The 25,319-nt window shown below is 36.9% G+C and overlaps 1 long non-coding RNA gene across 1 annotated transcript in view; it reads left to right on the top strand.

The window, feature by feature from the left end:
- LOC148596555 (uncharacterized) overlaps nt 1-24,730 on the top strand; it is a 29,526-nt gene extending 4,796 nt beyond the window's left edge. The window contains exons 4-5 of the long non-coding RNA XR_015919041.1: nt 16,498-16,545; nt 18,680-24,730. This is a non-coding gene — a long non-coding RNA (uncharacterized LOC148596555). The remainder of the gene's footprint in view (nt 1-16,497; nt 16,546-18,679) is intronic.
- Nucleotides 24,731-25,319: the final 589 nt, after the last annotated feature.

Genomic DNA, 25,319 nt, shown 5'->3' on the forward strand with positions numbered 1-25,319 from the left:
CAATGCAGGATTTCCCAAGGAACATTCATACCAAGTTGGGTTCCAATTGGTCAAGTAGTGTCAGAGGAGAAGAGTTTTGAAAAATTGTTAACGACGACGACGACGGACGTCAAGTGATTGCAATAGCTCACACTGCCTTTGTCCAAAAAATGAGGAGAGAGGGGAAGCAGTCCTGGACGAGCCCGGTTTGGATTTTTTTACCTGGTGTCGATAACGCAAGATGGCGGACGGGCACTTTGACGAAAGGCAGTTGTTTTAATATGTCTTTCTGGTACGACCTAGGGGAGAGCGGAAGAAAGACTTTCCAGTCTCATCCGCTGAACTTGTCTCAGTTTAAAGGTACAGAGTAGTTTGTTACCATATCATTTCTTCCCCCGTATATCTTACAACGCCAAGTAGACGATGCAGCGGAACATTCAGCATAACTTTGCCCGTAAAAATGTTGAGTCCGACCTGCCCGCCACAGCAACTCATGAAGTTTCAAGCCCGGCGTCACAAATTACGGAAATTTCACAGCCTCTTCCTGAATTAGTCAGTTCAAAGTCAGCCGAAGATAGTTAATACCCTGACATTGGTGCCCTAGCCATTGAAGATTTGAATTGTTTGTTTTGTTTGCTGGGGTTTAACGTCCGAGCAGCAATATTTCAGCTATATTCAGGCGATGAATATGAAATGAAATATGAGACGGGACACAAGGATAATGGGGTCGAGAAATTTTGATTGCCACTGGAAATAGGGAGAGGTGGGTAAGGTCGGGCAATTTAGCCTCCCGTTGCGGAGCCCTATGGTTCCTACTCCGGAAGAATACCACAGTAGGGCTCTTTAACGTGCGAGGAACGTGGCATCTTTCCCAACACGGTGCACCACTATGGTTTGCGGCCAAGTTTTCCTTATTATAGCCTGACAACCCCAACATGTAACAAGCCAGGGGTACCCCATTCCACCACTTGGGTCACACAACCCAGTTGCTCTGTGGGCAGATCCCCAACCCCCCGGCTAGGCTTCTGAACACTATTTAGTCGCCTTTTACTACAAGCTTAGCGCTGCTGCAGGCCTATTATTTTGACACCTGGACCTGCACGGTTCTTGAAGATGTGAAAATAAAAGATGATATCAAACTGAAGCTATTTACAGCAAAGTAGAATGACCCCAAATTAAAATTTCCAACAAGGTATTGTTCTATAGTTTCCCCCTTTCCAGCTCATTTCAAACGACTGTCTTCTGTCGAAGAAACGAAAATATAGTTTACAATGGTATATAGGCCCATTTCTTTTTTTTTGTTTTATGCGAGTTGTAACATGTTAAAAACATGTCCCTTAAGTCCAGGCCGTATCCCAGAAATACTCCTATTTATGTCTCTTTTATCTACCGCCGTGCGGGATGGAAGAACGTAGTCATGTTTTGTTTGTCTGTCCGTCCGTGCGCCCGCAACTTTTGAACACTTTGGGATTTTGCACAGCACGAGCGCACACGTAACATACTTCAAGGTGTGTATATTGAGTTTCGTCAATACCAATTCATATAAAATGTACAAAAAATACCATCTGAGGTATAATCGGCCATTGATAATTTCAGTCGCAAGTCAATATATATACATCACGTTTAGATCACATGTCTAAAGGCCATGTGGACTATGACATCATGTTGCGTCCGTCAAACTCATGTAATATTGTGCCAACAATATGTATCCGTTGCAGTCGTTGTCCGTCGTCTTCATCATCTGTTTTTTTTTCTAAAGCCTTCTCCGCTAACAAAACTAAAGACGGATTCTTAACTAAATTTAGTAGGGATATGCCTTAAGACAGCATCGCGCGGGCTCTAGAATTGTGTAGATATGCTATATAATTATTTCTTCCCTTTTCTACGTATCAGATCAGTGATTTAGTCCCTGATGAGATCAACTGGAGTATGTGCAGCTATTTTGCTATGCATATACGTATAATTTTGTCAAAGTTAGGGACCAGCAGCGTTTGAGGTAGTCATTACCGATGTTTGGCCTCAGGATACTCGGTAACTATACAAGTGTAAATAGATTTTGGTGAGATTTACTATGAAAAAAATGTACTGTGTATCGTAAATAGAGATATCTGATATGTTTTTCATTGAAAATACATCTTTAGTAAACTCTACAATGGTGGAGCTTCCGGGACTTCGCCTCCCTAGACCCCTACCAGAAAGAGCGTCCACTTCATGATTGATTGATTGTTGGGGTTTAACGTCCGAGCAGCAGTATTTCAGCTACATTCAGACGATGAACATGAAATGGATGATAAAATGAACATGAAATAATGATGATGAAATGAAAAATGGGATGGGGATGGGACATAAGGATAATAGGGTCGACAACTTTTTATTGCCACTAAAAAAAGGGAGGGATGGGTAAGGTCGGGCAATTTAGCCTCTTGTGGCGGAGCGCAAAGGTTTCTACTCCTATCGAATACCACAGCAGGGTTCTTTATCATGCGAGGTACGTGGCGTCTTTCCCAACACGGTGCACCACTATGGTTTGCGGTCAGATTTTCCGTATTATAGTCTGACAACCCCTGCATGGAACACACCAGGGGTACCCCATTCCACCGCCTGGGGCACACATCCCAGTTGCTCTGTTGGCAGAGCGCCTAGCCCCCGACTAGGTTTCTGAGCACTATTTAGTCGCCTTATACGACAAGCTTAGCGCTGCTGCAGGCCTATTCTTTTAACACCCGGGCCTGCACGGGGCTTAAAAATGTATAAAAAGTAAATAAAAATTGCTGAAAAGTGGTATAATTAATAAAAATGGTTGCAAACTAATAAAAATTTATGATTGCAAAGTAATATAAAACAGTTTGAGTGGTGCAGAATATTGCTTAAATGTAATAAACCATGTAAATTTTCTTCTCATTCCTCACGGTCAGCATTTGTTTACATCTTCAAATTTGAACAGAGCGGGACGCAGAAAAGCGCATGTACAGGGCGAGTTGAAATAGGCGGAAATTATTGAAATTAATGAAAAAATATGGTTTATTACATTTAAGCAATATTCTGCACCACTCAAACGGTTTTATATTACTTTGCAATCATAAATTATTATTAGTTTGCAGCCATTTTTATTAATTATACCACTTTTCAGCAATTTTTATTAATTATACTACTTTTCAGCAATTTTTATTAATTATGCCACTTTTCAACAATTTTTATTTACTTTTTTATACATTTCTAAAAACATGTTTAAGTTTTATAACATGCTGAGGCTGTCGGGCTATAATACGGAAAACCTGACCGCAAACCATAGTGGTGCACCGTGTTGGGAAAGATGCCACGTTCCTCGCACGTTAAAGAACCCTGCTGTGGTATTCGATAGGAGTAGGAACCTTTGCGCTCCGCCACAGGAGGCTAAATTGCCCGACCTTACCCATCCCCCTTTTTCCAGTGACAATCAAAATTTGTCGACCCCATTGTCCTTGTGTCCCATCTCATTTTTTCATTTCATCATTATTTTATGTTCATTTTATCATCCACTTCATGTTCATTGTCTGAATATAGCTGAAATATTGCTGCTCGGGCGTTAAAACCCAACAAACAAACAAACCCTACCGGTGCACCTGGTTCATGCTCTCAGTTTTTAGTGGAGTCCGAGTTGCTCATTAGTTTTTGTTAATTTGTGATCTTTGTTGTGTATGTCTGTTTTCCATGTCTGGTTCTTGTCCCTGGATTACATTCTTTTGATTACCGCTATAACCTTGGTTCCCTTTATCACTCATCTACTATGGAAAAAAATAAAATAATTTTAAGAAAAGGCAAAAAAAAATATTATTTAGCAACATTGAAAATCTCAGGGCCCCTCAGTATAAAAATGGTCGGTGCCCAACCGTTCGCCGAGATCTGAAAGATTTCATCATTCACAATCACATGCTGAAACTCCCCGCTCGGAAGGAGGTATTTTTCATTTATTGAGAACTGAGATAAGAGATACATTTAAAATTATCCCCGAGGAAAATGCTACCAATCGTGCAATAATGCAGGTAACATTTCATAATAAAATTTCAAATTTAAAGGATTACATTAAACAGCAGGTATCAAACATATTTTAAGAAATGAATTGTATTCGCACAAAACATAATGATGATTTGGAGAACAAATTATGAGTCTGCTGAAATACAAAACATTACACCGGTAGTAAATCAACCTACACCAAGACAAAGTACATACAGTAGTAACACTTCATTAAATCATCAAAATAACAACAATATTAGTAAACGTCATAATTAGTTGGTAAAAATGGTTCAACATGAAACCTCAACCATATGATGGTAGTGATGATATTGAAGAATATTTAAAATTTCAAATTTCATCTGAAATAAATCGCTGGTTTTACAATACCAAGTCTCTTTGCTTGGCCGGTAGTTTGAAAGGGATGGCTCGAGCTACTTTAAATGAATTAGATGAATTTCAGAGGCGTCTTATCAATGCATTACATAACCTATTTGGTTCTTTGCATAGATCTGAAATATTTAGGGCTCAATTACAGACTAGAATAAGAAAATTTTGTTTGTTTGTTTGTTGGGGTTTAACGTCCGAGCAGCAATATTTCAGCTATATTCAGACAATGAACATGAAATGGATGATAAAATGAACATGAAATGAAAAAAAGGATGGGTCACGAGGATAATAGGGTCGACAAATTTTGATTGCCACTGGAAAAAGGGGATGGGTAAGGTTGGGCAATTTAGCCTCCTGTGGCGGAGCGCAAAGGTTCCTACTCCTATCGAATACCACAGCAGGGTTCTTTAACGTGCGAGGAACGTGGCATCTTTCCCAACACGGTGCACCACTATGGTTTGCGGTCAGGTTTTCCGTATTATAGCCTGACAACCCCAGCATGTAACACGCCAGGGGTACCCCATTCCACCACCTGGGGCACACATCCCAGTTGCTCTGTGGGCAGAGCGCCTAGCCCCCGGCTAGGTTTCTGAGCACTATTTAGTCGCCTCTTACGACAAGCTTAGCGCTGCTGCAGGCCTATTCTTTTAACACCCGGACCTGCACGGGGCAGGATAAGAAAAGAAAATGAATCTCTTTCTGCCCTTAGTCGGGAAATTAAAATGTTGACTAGGTGTGTTTTTCCTGGGGTTCCTTCTTCTGTAACCGATGTTCTTGCTCTTGATCAATTTGTTGATGCATTGCAAGAGCCTGACATGAGATTAAGAACAAGGGAAGCTCGGCCAAGAAATATAAATGATGCTGCAATTTTAACAGTCCGGTTAGAAATCTCTAAACAAGCAGATGATCGCCGAAGTAAAATAATTTTGAAGCTGGTGATAAGAAATCTGTCCTTCCTGTTGGGGCTGAATGCAGATGTCAAGAAATACAGTCAAATGCTAGAATTGAGAAAATTATGGATGACATAAGGAAGAGTTATTCACCATGGCTTATGAAATTAAACAGAATAAAAATTCTTTATTCAAAAATAAAATGAAATATCTTTTATTTAAAGAAAGTTTCAAAATAAGAATTTCCTTAGTAATGGAGGGAAAAATCAACATAAAAATTATCAAAATAGTCATAGCAATCAAAGCAAGGGGAATAACTTTGATCAGAGTTATAACCAGAGCCGTAAAAATTCTAATGGACAATATTTCCAACAGGGACAGGAAAACTCTCAGCAGTCGAATTCATGGGCCAGAGCTCGACATCAACAGAACGGCCCATGGTAGTCCAAAAAAGCAATTGGGGGTCCTTTGATGAAGGTTTTCATATTGAAATTAAAGTTTGCGGAAAAGATGTTTCAATGTTAGTAGACACGGAGGCGAGTGTAACAATTTTGAATCAGAATTTTTTTAATAGCTTAAATTCTTCATCCAGGCCTTATATTTCTCATGTAAAAATTAAAATGGTGACGGCAAATGATGAACTATCTCCTTTTGTTGGTCAGATTGATGTTCATATCAGTTAGGGAGAAAATTTGATTGATTGATTGATTGATTGATTGTTGGGGGTTAACGCCCGAGCACTAATATTTCAGCTATATTCAGGCGTTGATAAAAATGAACTGATATAAAAAAAAAAGGGATGAGACACAAAAGTAATAGGGTCGACAAATTTTGATTGCCACTTGAAAAAAGGAGGGATGGGTAGGGTCGGGCAATTTAGCCTCCTATGGCTCCTATAACACAGCAGGGTTCTTTAACGTGAGAGGAACGTAGCATCTTTCCCAACACAGTGCACCACTATGGTATGCGATAAGGTTTTCGGTATTATAGCCTGACAACCCCAGCATGTAACACGCCAGGGGTACCCATTCCACCACCTGGGGCACACAACTTGTACGGGGCTAAAACATAATGTATTAATTGCTGATATTCCAACCGAGGGCATTCATGAAATGGATTTTCTCACTAAAACTGGGTGTGATGTACTTTTGAGCAAAAGTCTTATTCGTTATCATGGCCTAAAGATGCCTTGTTTTAAATACAAAAACAATGCTGCAGCTTCATGTTGCAGAATTTGTATTCATGAAAAGATAGTTTTGCCTCCACCAAGTGAAACTATAGTTTCTTGTAAAACAGTTGACCCTTTAGTTAAAGGAAAATCGGCCCTTGTAGAGCCAGTTGATACATTTATAACAGAACATGGACTGCTTATTGCAAAAGCTGTAGTTCAACCAAATTCTGGTCTAATACCAATGAAAATTTAAAATGTCACCGATCAAGATTATGTGTTGCAGAAAAAACACATTGGCTCCCATTTGGAAATACTAAAACAGTTCAGGAATATCAAACAGTAAATGCAGTAAATTGTGCTCAAAATTCTATGAATATTTTGCTTTAACATGTTCAAACTGTGTTTAACAAAAAATAATAAGGAATTGTTAGAGAATGATGTTTGTTTGTTGGGGTTTAACGTCCGAGCAGCAATATTTCAGCTATATTCAGACGATGAACATGAAATAGATGATAAAATGAACATGAAATGAAAAAAAAAAGGATGGGACACACGAATAATAAAATAGTTTAAAATTTTTTTACTCAAATGTCAGAATTCTTTTTCAAAATCAGCTACTGATATTGGTCGTTCAGAATTGATTGAACATACTATAAATACTGGACGAACTCCTCCAATACGACAGCAGCCTCGACGGGTGCCTTTAGCTAAAATTCAAGAAGCAGATGCTGAAATTGAGAAAATGGAAGCTCAAAATATTATTGAGCCTAGTATTAGTCCTTGGTGATCGCCAGTTGTAATTGTACGCAAAAGGGATGGGTTCGTTCGGTTTGTTATTAATTATAGAATGTTGAATCACTATACAGTTAAAGATTCACACCCTTTACCTCGGATAGATGATACTTTAGATGCTTTATCTGGCTCGAAATTATATTCAATGATGGATCTTTAAAGTGGTTACCATCAGGTAGCTATTGCACCAGAAGATAGCCCCAAAACAGCTTTCTCTTACCCTGGTAGTGGTTTGTGACAATTCACAGTTTTACCTTTTGGCTTATGTAATGCCCCAGCAGTCTTTGAAGGATTAAGTGAGCTCACTTGGAAAATCTGCCCAGTATATTTGGATGACATAATTGTTTTCTCCAAAACTTTTGAAGAGCATCTTAAGAACTTAACAGATCGATTAAAAAGGGCAAATTTAAAATTAAATCCTAAGATATGCCATTTTTTTCAAAATTGTGTTACATTTCTGGGTCATGTTGTTAGTGAAAATGGGTTGGCTACAGATCCTGAAAAGACACAAAAGCTGTTTTAGAATGCCGGTTCCTAAGAATGTTAAATAAGAAATCAGATCATTTTAGGCCTTTGCTCTTATTATCGCAAATATATTTTTCAATTGGTAGATATTGCGAGAGAGTTGCACAAATAAACTGAGAAATCCAACCGTTTGTTTGGTCTGATGAATGTCAAATAGCATTTGATACTCTAAGGCAGCGATTAATAAATGCCCCCATTTTAGCATACCCTAAAAATGAGGGTTTATTCATAATTGATACAGATGCGAGCAAAACATATCAAGTATCTGTACTCTCTCAAATTTAAGAGAGGGAAGAAAAAGTTGCTACTTATTTTAGCAAAACATTTAGCAGAGTATAAAGAAAATGTGCTACTCGCAGAGAATTATTGGCAGTAGTAACTTCTATAAAACACTTTCATCATAATTTATATGGTCGACACTTTATTGTTCTTAGTGATCATGGTGCTTTACGCTGGTTATTAAATTTTAAAAATCCAAAGATCAAATAGCTCGCTGGTTTGAAATATTATCAGCATATTATTTGTAATTGAGCACCGAGCAGGTCGCTCTCCCTCTAACGATGACGCTTTATCACGACGTCCCTGCAAGTATCTGTACTCTCTCAAATTTAAGAGAGGGAAGAAAAAGTTATTGCTTATTTTTGCAAAACATTTAGCAGTATAAAGAAAATATTGTGCTACTCGTAGAGAATTATTGGCAGTAGTAACTTCTATAAAACACTTTCATCATAATTCATATGGTCGACACTTTATTGTTCTTAGTGATCATGGTGCTATACGCTGGTTATTAAATTCTTAAAACTCCAAAGGTCAAATAGCTCGCTGGTTTGAAATATTGTCAGCATATTATTTGTAATTGAGCACCGAGCAGGTCGCTCTCCCTCTAATGATGACGCTTTATCACGACGTCCCTGCAATGACATTTGTAGTCATTGTAATCGTTATGAACAAAAATGTGAAAACCAACACTGAGAAACAGCTGATGTCAATATTTTGAAAGAGAGTAAAGGGAATAAATCAGAAAAGTTATCATTAAGTTTCTCAAAAGAAGAAATAGTCTCTGTTAAGATAACTACCCGATCTGGAAAGATTTCGGAGGCATCTTCTTCTATTGGTAATCAGGAATTTTAACCCCGTACAGGTCCGGGTGTTAAAAGAATAGGCCTGCAGCAGCGCTAAGCTTTTCCTAAAAGGCGACTAAATAGTGCTCAGAACCATAGCCGGGGGCTAGGGCGCTTTGCCCACAGAGCAACTGGGATGTATGTCCCAGGTGGTTGAATGGGGTACCCCTGGCGTGTTACATGCTGGGGTTGTCAGGCTATAATACGGAAAACCTGACCGCAAACCATAGTGGTGCACCGTGTTGGGAAAGATGCCACGTTCCTCGCACGTTAAAGAACCCTACTGTGGTATTCCCCCTGAGTAGGAACCATAGGCTCCGCCACAGGAGGCTAAATTGCCCGACCTTACCCACCTCTCCCTATTTCCAGTGGCAATCAAAATTTGTCGACCTCATTGTCCTTGTGTCCCACCCCTTTTTCATTTCATGATCATTTTATCATCAATTTCATGTTCATCGTCTGAATATAGCTGAAATATTGCTGCTCGGACGTTAAATCCCAACAAACAAAAACAAACATTTCTTTATATGCTCCCGAATGCTCACTGATTCTACCAGCACCAGGAAGGTAGACTACATTCCAAAACCAGAATATATGTTGAAATTGAAAACTATGGCCAAAAATCCAAGAATTATTTCAAATATTGGTGGATCCAGGTTCGAAACATATGCAGAGCCTCTTATGAAGGATCCCTCCTCAATTTTGTCATACATGGTACTGCCAGAATCACCCTTCAAGCCATACAACGTGGACAATATTTACATATACTTCATAGACAGAGATCCCGTCAGTTTATTTACATTTTCAACTACCTTCGTAGGAACTGTGACAGTTACATTTCTACACTGCCTACAAGTATTCCAGACCTTACAGGACTCCAGAAAGAATGTAGTTTCTACAACTAACCAACCTACACACTTTCGTGGAGACCAAGATTTCAGACATTTTCTCTCGTTGATATTACACTTTCTTTTTATAATAATCATTGGTTGTTGTCCCCACTTCCTATGATATTGTAAAGAAGTATCCCCGTGTATCCCGTGGGTAGGCGTGTTTCATGTTTTATTGCTAATATAGTAGCCTATAACAACGTAGGTTCTAGCTTTAACCCTCGACGGTTTGAACTTTGAAAGTGCCTTGATCGCAGATATTATTCTTTGCTGTATTGATTCAAATACTGTTGCTGATGTTTTGCTGATATGAAACAGCCCTGTGCAGGTCCGGGTGTCAACAGAAGCCTGCAGCAGCGCTTAGCTTGTCGTAAAAGGCGACTAAGTAGTGCTCAGGAACCTAGCCGAGGGCTAGGCTCTCTGCCCACAGGGCAACTGGGATGTGTGCCCAGGTGGTGGAATGGGGTACCCCTGGCGTGTTACATGCTGGGGTTGTCAGGCTATAATACGGAAAACCTGACGGCAAACCATAGTGGTGCACCGTGTTGGGAAAGATGCCACGTTCCTCGCACGTTAAAGAACCCTACTGTGGTATTCTCCCTGAGTAGGAACCATAGGCTCCGCCACAGGAGGCTAAATTGCCCGACCCTACCCACCTCTCCCTATTTCCAGTGGCAATCAAAATTTGTCGACCCCATTGTCCTTGTGTCCCATCCCTTTTTCATTTCAGGATCATTTTATCATCAATTTCATGTTCATCGTCTGAATATAGCTGAAATATTGCTGCTCGGACGTTAAATCCCAACAAACAAAAACAAACATTTCTTTATATGCTCCCGAATGCTCACTGATTCTACCAGCACCAGGAAGGTAGACTACATTCCAAAACCAGAATATATGTTGAAATTGAAAACTATGGCCAAAAATCCAAGAATTATTTCAAATATTGGTGGATCCAGGTTCGAAACATGTGCAGAGCCTCTTATGAAGGATCCCTCCTCAATTTTGTCATACATGGTACTGCCAGAATCACCCTTCAAGCCATACAACGTGGACAATATTTACATATACTTCATAGACAGAGATCCCGTCAGTTTATTTACATTTTCAACTACCTTCGTAGGAACTGTGACAGTTACATTTCTACACTGCCTACAAGTATTCCAGACCTTACAGGATTCCAGAAAGAATGTAGTTTCTACAACTAACCAACCTACACACTTTCGTGGAGACCAAGATTTCAGACATTTTCTCTCGTTGATATTACACTTTTTTTTTATAATAATCATTGGTTGTTGTCCCCACTTCCTATGATATTGTAAAGAAGTATCCCCGTGTATCCCGTGGGTAGGCGTGTTTCATGTTTTATTGCTAATATAGTAGCCTATAACAACGTAGGTTCTAGCTTTAACCCTCGACGGTTTGAACTTTGAAAGTGCCTTGATCGCAGATATTATTCTTTGCTGTATTGATTCAAATACTGTTGCTGATGTTTTGCTGATATGAAACAGCCCTGTGCAGGTCCGGGTGTCAACAGAAGCCTGCAGCAGCGCTTAGCTTGTCGTAAAAGGCGACTAAGTAGTGCTCAGGAACCTAGCCGAGGGCTAGGCTCTCTGCCCACAGGGCAACTGGGATGTGTGCCCAGGTGGTGGAATGGGGTACCCCTGGCGTGTTACATGCTGGGGTTGTCAGGCTATAATACGGAAAACCTGACGGCAAACCATAGTGGTGCACCGTGTTGGGAAAGATGTCACGTACCTCGCACGTTAAAGAACCCTGTTGTAGTATTCGATAGGAGTAGGGAACCTTAGCGCTCCGCCACAGGAGGCTAAATTGCCCGACCTTACCCATCCCTCCCTTTTTCTAGTGGCAATCAACATTTTTCGAACCTATTATCCTTGTGTCCCATCCCTGAAATTTATCTCATCATCGTTTCATGTTCATTTTATCATCCATTTCATGTTCATTGTCTGTATATAGCTGAAATATTGCTGTTCGGACGTTAAACCCCAACAATCAATCAGTCAATGCGATATGAAACATGTATTCAGACATGTATTTATGCTGAACCAGATGGTTATTATGAATTGAATGAATGCTGAAGTGATAGGTTTTCTTCCTTTTTTGTGTGTTATGTTGTTGTGGTGCAACACGATTATTTGATATAAACTTCTCGTGCCAAGGACGTTATGCACTAGGAGTGAAACAGACATTTCTAATTAGTGATATAAGTAATGATAAAAAAACATGTCATTGGTAAAATATGATGATCTATGATTTTACTTAGTGCATCTGATGGTTTTTCGTTTTGTTTTTGTTTTTGTTTTTTTGTTTTGTTTTGTTTGTTTTTTAAATAGATTGTTTGTTTTGTTTGTTGGGGTTTAACGTCCGAGCAGCAATATTTCAGCTATATTCAGACGATTTTTTAAATAGAAGTATTTTGGTAAATGATGGTATGATTGTGTATTGATTTTTTGTAGGTATTGTTATATTGTTATATTTTGGAAGTTTAATCTTGATAGCTGTGGCTCATTACTAAATATTAGTATGAGAATCTGTTGTCAAATAATAGAATATCTGCATAGATTTGAATACATAAGGGAAGGGGTAGTGTTACACCCGGCGAATTTCAGTATCGGACATATTATTATCAATTATCGGGTTCGTGTAATATTCTCATTCACCTGTATTCTTAGCCCCGTGCAGGTCCGGGTGCCTAAAGGATAGGCCTGCATCAGCGCTAAGCTTGTCGTAAAAGGCGACTAAACAGTGCTCAGAAACCTAGCCGGGGGCTAGGCGCTCTGCCCACAGCAACTGGGTTGTGTGCCCCAGGTGGAATGGGGTACCCCTGGTGTGGTATTCGATAGGAGTAGGCACCTTTGCGCTCCGCCACAGTAGGCTAAATTGCCCGACCTTATTCATCCCTCCCTTTTTTCTGATGGCAATCAAAGTTTGTCGACCCTATTGTCCTTGTGTCCCTTCCAATTTTTTATTTTATCATTCATTTCATGTTTATCGTCAGAATATAGCTAAAATATAGCTGCTCGGACGTTAAACCCCAACAATCAATCATTCAACCGGCATTTTTTCATGCAGATATTCTGTCATTTTGCTACGCTTGGTGCTTGGACTGAAGAATTGTTTTACTTGTTATAAATAATACTTGTAGTTATCATTTTATCGTTGTCTCGAACGCATTTGACTGTATTATTGTTAATTTATCTCCGTGTTCGGAGCTACACATCGAATTCGGCGCAATTCCATGTGATGTGTAATTGTGTGTAGTTATTTACTGTTGTTTGTGTACTATGTCATGACCTAGTTACGATGTAAATAAATAGCGTGGGCGTGCACCGAGCTGTCATCTCTCTACACGTTGACGTACTCCAAGTTGTTAGAGTGGGGAAACGCTCTCGGACCCAAGTGGAGTCTGGGAGTAGTCCAGGGCGTCAACACAATAGCCTAGCCGCTAGTAGGACATACTCTGACTGAGTTCTTCGGTCAGGTATCCCGAAGGCAGGGCTCCGCTACCTTCTACTATTAACTTGCATTACTAACAGAATCCCCGTAAGGGGCGGTTGTGCGAGATCCGTAAGGATAGTCAAGACCGCAAAATTCCCCCAATCATCACCGAGCTGTCATCTGTTCCTTTGATCTTTTGACAGACAGTCGGAGAAGCAAATTAGCATACTACGCAAATTATGGTTCAAAGTCAAATGATTAGTCTTGGCCAAAAAATGGTAATTTCTAATTACTTGTAAACTTTTATAATGTTATTGTTTATTACTTGCAGACTGTTCTGACGTCTGCTGGGGCTTACTTTTCGAGGAAATTACTCCAAGTAAACCTTTGGCAACACCAATTAAAAGTGTTTGGTGCTGCACCAAGTGAATGACTTGGTGCACAAATTATTACTTAAATTCTTATAGAGTTACGGGATATTGAGTTTTTATTTATTAACTTGGTCACCTTTGTAAAATGCTTTGATCCTGCACCAAACTGCCCCAGGTGCAGTTTGCACCAAGTATATGTATGTCGAAGATTTCTGTGATTAGGATCCACTGTATCATCATATTTAATTTATCATATTGTTATAACCTATGTATGCAGAATTTAAGTTATTTATATAAATTATTGGACTTCCATCCAATCTTTAGTATTATTTCCTACACCAGGGAATAGTTGGGGCGTTACAATACTGTACATTTTCTACATTGATTTAAGACTATATAGGTACACTGGAAGTGCTCATCCTTTGCTAAAAATTGCAATGGGATCATGATCACGACGAGCTCTATATAACTGTAATTTCTGTGTAAATTTTGAAATCCAAAAGATTTTTTTTCCTAATCGGATTAGCTAACTGACATTAGGCACACAGTTTTCATTATTAATCGCTGACTTCCTGTTCTAAATTACGTCACAAAGAATAGAAAGATTTAGTGTCAGAGGGTATGACTGTTTAGAACAGCTTTTCGTTTGTCATTTTCACGATCTAGGACTGTCAGGATTTCTGTTCAATCTACTATCGTAGGTTAGAAGTCATCGCAACTGTCGAATTAAAAACTTTAATTGAAATCATGATAAAATAAGAAACTTTTCCATGTGTATTTAAGCTTTTCACTTACGTGACCGAGGGTCCAATTGTAACTTCAATTCGAAGACGAATTTTCTTGCCAAATATGAAGATTTGTAACTTTTATGGACCTAACGATTTTTAACCCTAGACTCTTTTTGAATCTAACGTTTTGACAATGAACCTTTAAGAATCTTACTGTTTTACTATGGAATTGTCACTTGAAGCCTACAATTCAACGATAACAATAAAATCACCGAAAGAACAATGGGAGCTGTACGAAATAAGTGATTAGTCATTGATAGAGTCTGTCGTAAACAGGTGACAAAAACTTATTCGATGATTGATTCGTCTTCACTTGTTAAAGTAAAAATCTAATATACGTCTTGATTGGGAATAACAATTGTGTAGAGGAAAAAAGACAATAAAATTTACTAAACTACATTATTTTACAATTGTCTTTGATAAGCTCGGCGTTTAGTTTAACACAGCATAATCACCATGATGTTGCCATGTTTTTGTTTAAATTGTGTTGGTAATCAATAGGGACCATTGTAAAATATATTGCATCTGTTTTATTTGAAAGAAGCAATCAGGCCGGTCAAGTATTCCTAAGAATCTTAAAACAAAAACATCGATTCAACAGTTAAAATATCATTGCGCTTCATTTCCTTTGGAAAACTTGTACAGCTTTAAGTTCTTTCACAGAGTTAACATTCTACAGAAAGTAGTTTTTCTACCAAAAATATTTTCTTGCACGAAATCTGGATTTCCACAAATTTTGTCACAAAATGTTTCTTGTCTCGCTTCATGCGGCCTTTCATTCTATTTAAACGTATATTTGTAATCTCTATTCCTGACCCCCTCTCTGTGATCCATAACTTTAAACAAGCGGAATGCACAAATCTATTTTATTTAGATTGAACAGGAAGGTTTTGTTTATGTAAATAATAATTTAATACTATAATGGAATGTTATTGTCCTTAAATATGAAAGCGTATTTTGATGTATATGATTGATGGCATCACATCGTATAAATTCAACGAAATGGTATATTGTATGTATTGGTGCCAATATTTTAAGCCATATAGTGAATGTCACCGAAGAGTTATGTTGTAGATCAACATTTTCATGTTTGTTTTTACCATATTCAGATGATGCCGATTTTGAAACAAATATTTCAATATATTGAAAACTTAAAACTATTTTCACTTAACCGAAAAGTAAGAGGCAAGAATGGGCTTGAAAAATTAAGTTATTTCAAAGTATCCAAGAACTTACCGTAGTTATAACAATTCAATATTTTTAATTTGAAGTCAACTGCTGTTCATTATTCCAACTAGACAGTAAACCAGTCTGTCGGATAGGAGAGTTACTCCCCTTTGTTTAAAAGTATAAAAAAAACAAGTCAGTGTCCGGAATATTAAAAAAATGACTTGTGATAATTTTTTTTTATTTACTGTTCTCTAAATGTAAAGCGAAATTACCAGACAGGAATGGAACTTTCTTTTCAAATATGGTCAATGTCAATAGAAATGGTCAGTTCATGTAACAGCTATCAATACTGACCAAATTTAGTTACCATTTTCTTTTAACGACATTCGAAAATCGATCTATTATAGTCATTTCAATGTCTTTATGTGCTATGGTAGATGCGAATAATTGCTATGATTTACCTAGATAGGACTACAGTAGCACTCCGGCTAAGAATCATGCAAAATGTGAGCCAATATATTTTTATTGTTGATTTTGTTTAAAATGCTTCAGTAAATAGAATATAGCATGTTGCTTTTCATAAAACCCTAGAAGGCTTGTTCATAAGAGATAAAATATATATATATATATATATATATATATATATATATATATATATATATATATATATATATAATGCACTGTAAAATTAACGGGCGATAATTCTGTACATGACACTAAAATACAATAGAAACTGTTGAATTTCCAATGTGGATTATCTCTTAAGAGCAGACAAATTGGAATGAATAGTTACACATTTATCATATAGACCTTTAAAGCAACGCAATAATAAACTTAAAAATGTGTAGAGATTATCACATTTTACAGAGTTTTCATGATTCTTACAAAGACTTGTTCGCACGTTAGTGGCATAATTGTAAATTTCTTTAACCTTTAACTTTTATTCGTGATTTTGTAGTCTGTAGTCTAGTATATGTTGTGTCCGGACGATCCAAGTGAACGAGAGGTACATCTTATTTAGAGATCCCGTATATCCGAATTTCCCCAGTTGTATAATAAATGCTTACCCTACCCGTCCACCTTGTTTATGCTCCCAGTTTTGTAATAATCTGGTTTGCTTATTTACTTTTTGTTTCTATTTTAGTGATATATGACCGTATTTTGGTGATACATGACCGTATTTTTGTTATTTCATTTTCTGTTTTTTTTTCTTTGTCCAGTCGTTTTCCATGTAACTTTAGTTTAATAACTGTGATACTTTAATCAAACTCCTACAAAAGAACGGTGCTCCATGCATGTCCTGCTCAGCCTACGTCACTCGTCAGTTTATCACTGTTATCATGGTTCCTTTGCTTTCCCTTACCTACACGTATCTGATCAACTTACAAAAATTGCAGATGAAGTTGAAATTTCTTACAAGTATACACTTACATGTTTGTGTTCATTCAGTACTTTGGTTTAATGCTATATTCACTGTCTGTTCAGCTGTATTGGGCAGATCATTCTATATTTGATGACTTCCGGTCAATATTGACCAATCGATCTCCTCTATATACCGACTAACCATACGTCTGGTTTACATGTTATTATCCGACAACTATGGCGACCAATATGTTATAACTGGTTATATAACTAAGCTATCGTTTACATTCCTAATTAAACTTATACTGAAGGGACTTCCTAAGTTCTGTTCATCAATAGTTTTGATATCAAGTCCAACGCATTTTGCTTATTTACGTTACTATTTTTATCTCGTCCTAGCTCTAAATCATAGTTTGTTTTAGAAAATGACTAAAACTTCAATTTCCTTTTCAATATATCATTTCTTTGTTCTATAATAAAAAGACTCTATTGGGCCAAAGGAAGTAATTTTAATAGGGTTCTGTATCTAAAACTGCTGAACAAATCGTCCTGCTTAATGTCAGGGATATCGCTATCGGAAAAATAACAAATTCTTCAGCCATTCTCTCTTCTCTAAAATTCTTTAATTCTTTAAAACAAGCTTTAGACCAAGACCTGAAAATTAATTATTTTTTTCTCGTTTATTCCATCTGGAGAATTTGTTTGTAATTTTTTATCCATAAGCTTTCAAGCAAAATCTCCAGCTGGAATTAATAAACGAGAAAAAATAATTCATTTTTAGGTCTTGGTCTAAGGCTGTTTTGATAAAAACACCCCGTTCTTGTTTTCATTCACATTCCTTATCATTTGCTTATGTGTGCCTTTCATAAAGGTATAATCACCCACAGAGCTTAGCCAAAATAACGGCTGTTCCGTTTAACCTCCCTCGTATGGAAGTTGGATTTATTAAGAAATAAACCACATATCCAAGTAAAACAGTGCGCAGGTGCTAAAGATGGGGTTGTACCGACATATACTGTCTGACGGTATGAAGACGTCATATCAGAATGTAAATTTTGCCATCATTTGGTGATTTTAAACATATTTAGACGTTTATACAGGAGACAGAAAAGAATGCTCCTTGAAATAGGTATTGTCTATCTTATGTTTTCTTGGATTCCACCTTTTTTAATACAGAGACATATTCCTCATGTTGTCTCCTATTTAAAAATCTATAGTCGTGGTAACCTTTTATTCTACAGCTCAAATGTGTAAGGGAATATTTGAAATGTGGAAGAAAGAATTCTGTTCGTGTGGGGGAGCAAGATTTAGAAAAGGAAGAACGGGAAAATCGGCTCTAAGATATTTTCTTTTTCGAGTTTTTAATAATTAATTACTGTTAAACATTGGTTAAAATTTAAGAAAATCAAAAAAGTATTGGTATTGTACTAATGTGAGACGTGATGATGGGAATAGGGGCAGTAAATGGTGTTATTGGAAGTCTATTGGTTCCAGGATTCCAATGTAGACTTGGGGGCATGAAAAGAATTAAGGTCTGAGCAAAGAAAATTGGGGTAGGCAGAAATAGTATAAGACACGGGTTCATGCAAAATAATTATTTCCCCAATTTTAGAGGGGCATACGCATGAATCCGCGTCTTTTACATTGTATACCATGTTTGTGCTGTAGACGTCAAAAAGTAGTCAGTATTCCACGAGTACAAAAAAATAATATAACATCCTGTCAAACTTAATCATAATAAAGATTTTGGAATCAATCATTCTCATTTTATGTTTCAGTTTGAACGTTTCAAAGAATAACAATACTGATTGACGTTGCAAAAAAAAGTTATGTGTCGTACTAAAGAAAGACAAACGGTTTATAAGTAGATGGTTCTAATTGTGCTAGATCTCGTCTGATGTGATGAGATCTTTTCAGTAGTAATTTAAGACAGGAACAGATGATCAGGGACTCGGTACCAGTGTAACGAGGACATGAGCTAAATATAAAGCTGATGTAATCACAGATCCCTAACACTTCGAATATCTTATTTTGCTATACAATTCTGTGTTTCATTCCTTGTAAAAAGTGGTTAAGCGGAGGTGGAGAAAACGTCCCTGGCTCAATAACTACAGTATAGAAATTAAATTCTGATTAGAATTAATCAGAATTTACTACATGGCTAAGTCTACACAGCAAACTGTGCCACATATGTTAATCGCTTGGTGCTCGACTCATTTGCATAATCATAATTGCGATAATTTACTAATGATAGTCATATGATTATCACGAGATTCTCATATGTTAAAGTTTGCCTTGGAAACATACATTGTATGATAATCATATCGCATTCGTTTCATATGATTCTTACGTACATACCTTCAATATGGAGAGTGCGTTAACTAAAATGACATCGGCTCTTATAGTTTGGACCATTACGTAGGGATGAGAATCACGAGGTACAAACGTAATGACAAAAAAAAAAAACTTGTAGTAGAGCATGTAGATAACAGCGAATAATACAGTTAATAGTCTTTGTTAAATTGTAATTACCTGGTGAACTTCCGTAGGATTGAAAAAGAGATTTAAACTTTCAATCAAACTTTCACCAGGTAATTACAATTTAACAAAAACTTTCAACTATATCATTGGCTGTAATGGCATGTACATGATCTGCTATATGACAAAGACACTATTAACATAGTGCCCCGACAGCAAACATATACTATGACTGTCCTTTAAAGCTGTAAGTACCAAAAGGTCATACATCAATCTTGATCAAGGTTGTACGTTATATAACATATAAAGAAACTAAGAAGAAAACAAACTTTAAGAAAAACTACCGTACAAACATCCATACTGAGGCTATACAACTAATGTCCTCCTTTTATCTTCGTTACCGTGTAATCGATGTAGTTCTATGGCGCTGTTATGCAGTAGACACCTGTATCATTATTAAAAACAGACATAACATGAGAACAGGCGAAAACTTTGACGCAGAAACCATTGGTCTAAAGCAGTAGAGACACAAAAAGCCAAAAATGGTTCAATCTCAGTTTTTTAATTTATTTATGTAATTCATTAACACAAGATAGAAACAACAGCTGAATCCAGTCGAGAGCAACGTGATGAACAGTAAAAGTCATTAAAGACTTTCGTTTTCAATCCTCGAGTACCGTTGTAGAGCCATTTGTAGCTGTACTCCTTCATATATATTAACTTTTTTTCATATAGTATGTCGTCCTTCTCGGTATTTGCAAAGTCAAATGTAAATAATTATGTAATATATACATTTCTCTTTATATAGCCGCTGTTTTATGCGTTAGGGAAAGAGAAATCTCACCAAAAAAAGATAAATATACGATTATTGTTTCTTTCCTACTGCTTTCTATGGGAGTAGACCGATATTTTCTATAAAAATCGATTAGAAACTCAGTCGTAGAAAGTTATCTCCTGATACTTTGTTTTTTTTTTTCAATTACAATTGAGTTTTATGCTTTAAATCCAATAGAAAGTTCACGTCATTTTTGATGAATGGGAGATTTGAAAAATAGCATTTAAAGAAATTTATTTCGAGAAATCAAATTTTGCAAAATATTCCTGATAAATTTGTCACATTGACATGTAACTTGCTAATTACGTTACATTCCATGGAGAAAGCTCATTACTGACAACAGTCTCCAGATTTATTTTATTTCATCATATTTTCTCTAATTTATCAGTGATTATTTAACACAACAATTAGTGGTGAACAATGTCGACTAAAGTATTACAGCGAACCTGGAAAATATGGTAATAATGTCAAGTTTGGTGTTCTAGCCATATTATCTCATTATCTTTTTCCCAAATTTTAATGAATTAATAATACAAAAGTGGGACCCCCTCTGGATCTATTACAGAAATATCAAATCCATGACATGATTTGTGTCTTTATTGTATGACTTTGGATGTATAGTGATTCTCAATCCCACTTGGAAAGAATGTATCACTTCGCTTGTTTGTAGGTTCTGTGTGTTCCGTTTCCACCATTAGCTTATTTTTTTATGTTACTTGAGTATATAGGGGCAACTCCTTCGCTGTACCTGTGTAGAATGATGTTTTGGGGCCATTTGCAGCCTGCCCTGTGGTATGAGGATTTCTTTGTCGTTAATTGAAGACCGATGGGTGGCTTTGGACTGACATTTTCATACCGATGTGGTTGATGTCACTTTGAAATATACACGTACACTACATGTAATATCACTCAAGGATACTTTCTTTATTTGAAAAGACCATTATTTGATTTCTGTAGCACTGGCTTTGCGCAGAAATTTTTCAATAGAATCTTAGAAAAAATGAGGTATTTGACAGAGTTATCTTCCCTTGAAATGTTCACTTTCAGTGCATTTCAATGAAATTTTAACTCAATGATCCGGCATGATATGAACAATCTTGTCTGTTTCCCTTGATTCTGATGGTCAAAGTCAAAGTACACTATCAAAATGATGGATTTTTTTTCCATACCATGTTTCACCGATTGCCCGATTCTTACAGAGACTGACACTAAATAAACCATCTATCTATCTGTACTATAGAAAAATCTACTCAAAAACTTGTCGTGGTTTATTAACAGTAATTTAGATATTAATCAAATAACTAAATCTACTAATTGACACGCAATGGGAGTTCTATAAAGACAGATTATCTACTTTGTATCTGATGCACTGTCATTACTCGTTATTTCGTAATCTTCTCATTTATAACAAAGCTTGTTAATGTCACAGACTACCAGACTATATTAACTAGCAGTAGAACTGACAAATGCGTACAGATTGCCTAAACTTTATGGAAATAAAATTTCAATAGTGTATCCGTCACCAACTACGATACAATGCCTGTCTGTCAGCGTCAATGATTGTGTCCAACATTAAATGTGAAATTCGACTATCTGCATGTCTTTGATTTCGATGTAAGCCACGTTGAAAGTCCGTCTGTCACTGACGACGATGTAAGCCTATCTCTCATCGATTACGATGTAAGCATGTCTGTCAATAATAACGAAGATGAATCTGTCTGTCTCAGACTATGCCTGTCCCCAATACTCATTCCGAGGTTCGAATGACAGCCCGTTTGTCTCTGGCAACGATCTGTGCCTTTCCGTCGCCGACTGAGATATTTCGTCCTTTCGGCTAAGACTATGCTGTAGGCCCGATTGTTATCTAATAATATTTATGTCAATTATCGTCCTTTGGTCTTTATTGTGACAAACAGCCAGTAAGTCTCATGTTGTGAAAAACAGCCTGTTAGTCTTTGTTGTGAAAAACAGCCTGTTAGTCTTTGTTGTGGCACAGCCTGTTAGTCTCCTATTGTTTCCTATTGTGACACACATCCTGTAAGTCTTCTATTGTTTTCTCTTGTGAAATACAGCCTGTAAGTTTCCTATTGTAAAACATAGTATGAAAGTCTCCTAATGTTTACTACTGTGAAAAACAGCCTGTTAGTCTCATTTTGCGACTCTTAGCCTGTTAGTTTTTATTGTGACGCACAGCCTTGTTAGTCTCCTATTGTGATGCACAGCCTGTAAGTCTCCTATTGTGACACACAGCCTGCAAGTCTCCTATTGTGATACACAGCCTGTTAGTTTCCTATAGTAAAACACATTTAAGTCTCTTATTGTGATGCACAGCCTGTCGATCTCCTATTATGACACGGAGCATGTTAGTCTCCTATTGTGATGCACAGCCTGTTAATCTCCTACTGTGACACACAGCCTGTTAGTCTCCTATAGTGAAACACAGGTAAGTCTCTTTTTGTGACGCACAGTCTGTTAGTCTCCTATTGTGACACATAGCCTGTATGTCTCCTATCGTGACGCACAGCCTGTTAGATTCCTATAGTGACACACAGCCTGTAAGTCTCCTATCGTGACGGACAGCCTGTAAGTCTCCTTTCGTAGCACACAATATGTTAGTCTCCTATTGTGACACAGCCTGTAAGTCTCCTATCGTGACACACAAAATGTTAATCTCCTATTGGAAAACACTTGTAAGTCTTTTATTGTGAAATATAGAATGTAAGTCTCTTATTATAGTGTGAGGTCTGTATGTCTGTCTTCTTTTCTGATACAGTTGCGATCTTTTTATTCTCTCTTAAATTCTGCCAGAACCTGTTAGGAAAACTATTCTATGACAGCAGATAGAAGATGAATCTAGCTGACAGATCCTGACAGAAGCTCTCCTTAGAGGGGATATTCTCACAACAGCTGTTATGGGTCGTGACAAAGATGTGTTCTGAGCTGTCATACCTACTGACACAAGCAAAATATACTGCGTGAAGAATAATTAATTAAAATAACACGTCCGTTTACAAATAACTATTTTAAAATGTACGGTGTATTACTCAACTTCTGATTTAGCGCTAATCCCTCAATATTCAATTATCACTCTCTCAATCAATCATGTTTCATTTTTCATCCCTCGGCACTCATAGCTCAATCACTGGTGTCTTATAGTTCAAATCGTTATTCAGTACGTACTGACAGAGAGTGTCACGACCTACAACAGATTATGACCGAGTTAGTCCAAAGTCATGGCAAGTTCTGACAAGATGTTTCGCGTGTCAGAAGAGTTTCTGACAGTTTATAACTATGACAACAAACCCTGACAGATTAGAAAAGAGGTTAGAAGTGATCGCTATTGTAAATGTCTGGCTAAGACACAAATTATAAATATACAGTCAACTGTTTGTTTCAATAAATATCATAAAGAATGTGACAGCACCTTTCTTATTTTAACAGTGTAGATATCCTCGTGAAATGTAACCTTTTTCCAAAGCAGCTTCCTCCAAGCATGCTAAGATAAATGCCAGTCTCTATAAAAATCGGACAGTTGGTGAAAGATGGTATGAAATAGGCCACAAATTGGAAATTGTAATTTGTGTAATGATTTTTTTCAACCGACAAAGTCATAAACCTTCCTTTAAGTCTGCTGAGATAAAATCCAGTCTCTATAAGAATCGGGCAGCTGGTGAAACACGGTATTAAATTATTTGCAACTTTGACAGCGTGTTACGTGTACCGAGCGTTTATGTAAAAACATAATGTTTCTCATTTCTGTATTTCTCAAAGGGTTCTTTTAGGGGTCTTCATTTATTCTTAAGTTAAACTGTTCTCGACGCCAGAACAGGAAAACTTATTTATATAAACACAATGATATAACTATTCTCTTTACTCAGAATTAATCTAACTAAATCAAAATCAACTCAATAGGTGTTATCTAAACCCTTAATAGAAACTTCCCACTGAGTATAAACCCTTAATATAAACTTCCCACTGAGTATACTCAGTGAGTTACTCAATGGAACATTTACTGAAACGAAATGAGCAAAGTACCTAATTCAATTTTTACTTAATCGTCATATAAAAAACACAATTATCTTAATGGTATCTAGACGATGTCTATCGCTGAGAACGAGGCTCTCGCCAAAAAGATTATCTGATACTTAATACTACTTCTCTGTAGAAGTATCCTTTATATAACACAATTAACTTTGTATCACAATTTAGACGATGTCGATCGCTATGCGAGACTTTCTTCTAAGCTCTGTGACCACCAGATCTAAAAGAGAGCGAATTACATGTATCAGTGGCTTACTTCAAAATCGTACACTATAACTTCTAATGACTATATATAGAATGGACTATATTTAAATCTCTCGCGATGGTCAACGTAATTGTTTACATAACAGATTAGAGGGATTCAACTGATGTATTTTGCTGATAAAAGGGTCATATAATTTGTCTAACTTTGAACAAAATTGTTGACAGTATAATGGACAGTTGACCATAAATCAATAAATCAATTTCATTACAAGTGTAACTTGATCATTTAGCACCAAATTTAAGGAATGAAGAAATTATAAATTTAAAGTTCTATCGAAATGCGTGCCAAATGAAATGATCATAGAAAAACAAAAACAAAAAGATTTAAAACGGAAAAAAGCGTAGAAACTCATTTTTATCTAACCTTCTAATAGGAATGTACCCATATATCCAGTGATGCAGAGATCAAATATTTAATATTATTGAAAAGAAAAAGTCTTTTTTCACATTCTGGTGACTGAAATTAGAGCATCTGATCAATGGGCTTTTCACATGCATGTTTCAGTATTTTATTTCTATTTTGCTTCAGCACGTGTATTACTTTTACGGTGACGCTTGTTTTATTCCAATTTATACACGACGAAAAGTCTGGACCCACTGTCTTGTCAATAATGGTACATTTAGACATGTTGTGTTGAAGATTATTTCGTTTTATCTTTTTATTTTACCGTAGAAAAATAACGACAATACGATCATTATCTTATTTTTGTCAAATAAGTTATCAATAGTTATAAATATGAAGTTCGTTGGCCTTATGAATTCTATTTTGTAGAAGATCGTCTTAAAACAGCGATTAATTT

Source organism: Perna viridis, chromosome 15 (genome assembly GCF_037379345.1).
Source record: "Perna viridis isolate PV_CMFRI_1.1 ecotype Kerala chromosome 15, ASM3737934v1, whole genome shotgun sequence".
NCBI classification, from domain to species: Eukaryota; Metazoa; Mollusca; class Bivalvia; order Mytilida; family Mytilidae; genus Perna; species Perna viridis.